This window comes from Rattus norvegicus, chromosome 8, assembly GCF_021556685.1.
Source record: "Rattus norvegicus strain SHRSP/BbbUtx chromosome 8, alternate assembly SHRSP_T2T, whole genome shotgun sequence".
NCBI lineage: Eukaryota > Metazoa > Chordata > Mammalia > Rodentia > Muridae > Rattus > Rattus norvegicus.
This window is the reverse complement of record NC_141541.1, coordinates 120,313,386-120,317,123: the sequence shown is the minus strand read 5'-3', so window position 1 is coordinate 120,317,123 and position 3,738 is coordinate 120,313,386.

Genomic DNA, 3,738 nt, shown 5'->3' with positions numbered 1-3,738 from the left:
TCCAACAGAGCAAGCACATGTTGCCAAGAATCACTTCAGGAAAATGGTAGGTGACATTCAGCACCAAAAATAATTTGAAGAATTGTTGTTGTTGTGTTCTGTGTTGTTGTTGCTATTGTGTTGCCTTCTGAGTGTAACAGGTTCTCAAGGTTCAGTCAAAGGGCTTTGCTATGGGATCTGAGAACATGTCCTACACAAAGGCAGTGGGTGCCAGAGGGATCTGCATCTTATTGACTCTAGTTTAAGTCTAGTTATTTCCTATGATATTGAACCCTCATACATGGATTTTACTGTTTGAAAATGGCAAGCTAAGTCAAGGCAATTTGCACTACAAGGAAAGGATATTTAATACAAGGTCCTATGTGTGTGTGTGTGTGTGTGTGTGTGTGTGTGTGTGTGTGTGTGTGTTAGAAATATCTCATGGTATATTGGTTGTACTCCATAACTAAAGAGGAATTCTGTTTCCAGTACCCACACTAGGCAGCTTATAATTGTCTGACTCTCCTGCATGAGGGCATCTGAGACCCTCTTCTGGCCTCCAAACACATGTGTGTGAATATATATCCAAACATACTTGTGCGTGCACACACACACACACACACAGTAATAAGAAATAATAAAGGTTTTGTAAAAATTTGTATCTTAAAACATTATACATTTGCATAGTTAAGGGATCTGAAAATCATGGCCATGAGATAAACCTGTCCTAAAGACATTTATAACGCAACCTAAAACAGGGGAATTCTTTTTAAGAATTATATAGCCCGATTTTATTAGAAACTGTGCATACTTCTGATTGTAACATAGTTTTCTAGTAAGAAATGAACACTTGTCATAGTAGTGTGTTGCTTTGTTTTATTTTGATATTATACTTGGGCAGGGTCCATTACACACTTACAGGTCATTTCTTAACTCTGTTCTTGGAGATTTTTTTGGAGGGCACATTCAAAATCTTGTCCACGCGTCATCTATATGTAGTAAGTACTCTGGCCTATACACACACATCTGAGAAAGAAATCACAGAATTGCACGAGACTCCTTAGGGAACGTACTTGGAGGATTCATGAAATCACCTTCTCTCCATGTGAAGGTCTGAGGTGAGTAAGAACAGAGATGGGAAACTGTATGTTACCTTTGCAAACAGTCTCACAAGGAAACCAATGACTTTGTCCGGTTTTCATGTCTGAGGATGTTGATAAAACACCCTGGCCAAAAACAACTGTGAGAAGAAAGATTGGTTAGGCTTACAGTTCCAGGTTACATGCCATCATTTCAGAGAACTTAGGATAGAAAGGTAAATATCTAGTCACGTGACACTCATAGCCAAGAGCAAGGAGATAACAAACACATCTCTGCTTGTTTGTTTGCTCCCCTTAAGTTTCCTCTTGTATTACATTGACCAGGACATCTTCTGTTTGGGGACGAGGTCATCCTACAATGAGCCATGCCTTCATACCATCATGCATCAATTAACAATCAAGACGATCCTCCACAGATATTCCCATGGGCTGACCTGATCTAGATAAATGCTCAGGTGAGACTCTCTTCCCAGGTCTCAGTTATGTCAAGTTCACAGGTCAAACAATCGGTGAGGCTTCATGAGAAGAGAAGCCTTATCTAGACCTATAAGAAAGAGCTCTTGACAGTCCCACTGCTTACATCCAGGTGCCTCTGCCTTCTGACTCCAGTTTACTTTCTCTTCCTATGAACTGTGTGGTTCCTTAACTCTTGGATCATATCCATGACTGTTTCCACATCTTCTGCAACACAGACTCTCTGTTCTTCCTTTCCATAGGTATCAACTATGTCTATGTCACTGGGGATCCATGAACTCATGAACTGCACAGGCATCAGGAGATGGTAGAATTCTCACAGACAGAATTTCTGGCCTGATGCCCTATCACAGAGAACAGGCCTCAGACTCGTTTCCAGGAGTTTTCACCCAAATTTCCATGTGTTTGCTTGCATTGTGTTTTAGCCAGTATGGATTCTAGAACCTTGTGTTGAGAAATATTTATCTTTCAGTGAAGCTGAAATCATTGCATGATTTGAGTAAGTTAATTTAAAATTGAGAGATGTGGAGGGTTGGTAAATGTCGTAGTTATTCTTCCCATCACTGTGAAAAAATACCACAAAAGCAACATAAGAGATGCAGAGTTTGTTTCACCCCACACTTCCACATTGCAGACAATTATGGCAGCAGAGTCACAAGAGGAGGATCTTGAGGTGACTAATCACATAGCATTATTCAAGAAGCAGATGTCATTTAAAGCTTATGTTTAGTTCACTTCTGCAGCCTTATGACATTTGCTACAGCATTGGGACCTACTAAAATCCATACGTGAGAGCCACACAATGGCACTACCACCAACAAAATCTCAGAGGTTTATAACTTTGTGTGGGGCATAGGAGTCACAGGTTGGATATGCCTGTTAAAGAAAGATGTTTCTGAAGGAGATGGGATTTGGTATGGATGACACAAGGGGAAGGAAGGGTGGGATTTCAGAGAATATCATGAAGCTAATGTGTATATGACCTCATTTCTCTTGACTAAAGTTTTTGTTCTTCTGCACCCAGCCATTATACTACATCAGCTCCAAGGTCCATATCTGATTAAAACTCCCTAGATTTCCAAATTTCGATGGTAGATCTTATGACCATACAGGGTTTTGAAGTGCTTTGTAATAAAGAAAGTATAGATCAAACTGCCAAACATTTGAAATATTTCTTATCCTGTAATTGTTCTGTGCTGGTTCTTCTGATGATAGGTGGGAAGGCTCTCTGTGTCCAGCTGCATGAATGGTAGTCTGAAAGTTGTCATAACTTGTGTTTGTTCTTCTATTTCCCCAATGCAGACATCTCTGTTAGTCAGGGTTCTCTGGAGGAATAAAGACGACAGGGTATGTGTGTACACAGGAGTGAATGAAGAGATTATTAAACTAGCTTACAACGATATAATAAGAACAGTGCTAAGAAACTCATGATCTTTCAGTTCTTGAGGCTGGGTGAATCCCACAGTGGCTGCCCTACACTGGAGAGAATGAAAGCCCAACAGTTGCTCAATCCCACTTGGTTTCACCAGCAGTTCTAATGTGGCACCAAAACCTCAAGGATTCCCAGAGAGCCATTGGCACTTAGTCAACACAAGAGAGGTCTGGAAACACAGGTTCTGATGTCAGAAGGAATTATCAATAGAGTAAATCAACTTCTGGACAAAATAGATGACCAAGCAAGCAAAAGGCAGACCATGCTCCTTCTGCTGTGCCATTTTCTTATCTGGGTTGCTACCAGAAGGTGCCTCACACATTTGTGTTGTGTCTTGCCAATCAACTAAGGCAATTAGGAAAATTCCCCATTCTCCGTTTCCTTCTCAGACTATTGTAATATGTATTAAGTTGATATTAAGACCAGCCATCATACTAGACTGCTCAATCTTCAGCTACGTCTGGCAGCATCAGTAATGCAGTGGGCATATAGACCTAAAGAGATAGTGGGTAGGAAATTGCTAACTTTTGTAAAAATTATTAAGTCAGGCATAGCTGTAACTCAAGTGTAATAAAGCAGAGATCAATGGGAAGCACATTTGTCTGGAGAATTCAAGACTTGGTTTCAAAGGTGGCCTTTGATTTAGGGTACCCAAGGCCAGAAGTCCATTCTTTTTGAGAAATTAATGATTTAAGAAAAAAAGACACCAAGGGCTGAAAATTAAAATATTAAAAGGGAAAGTTAAATTACTAC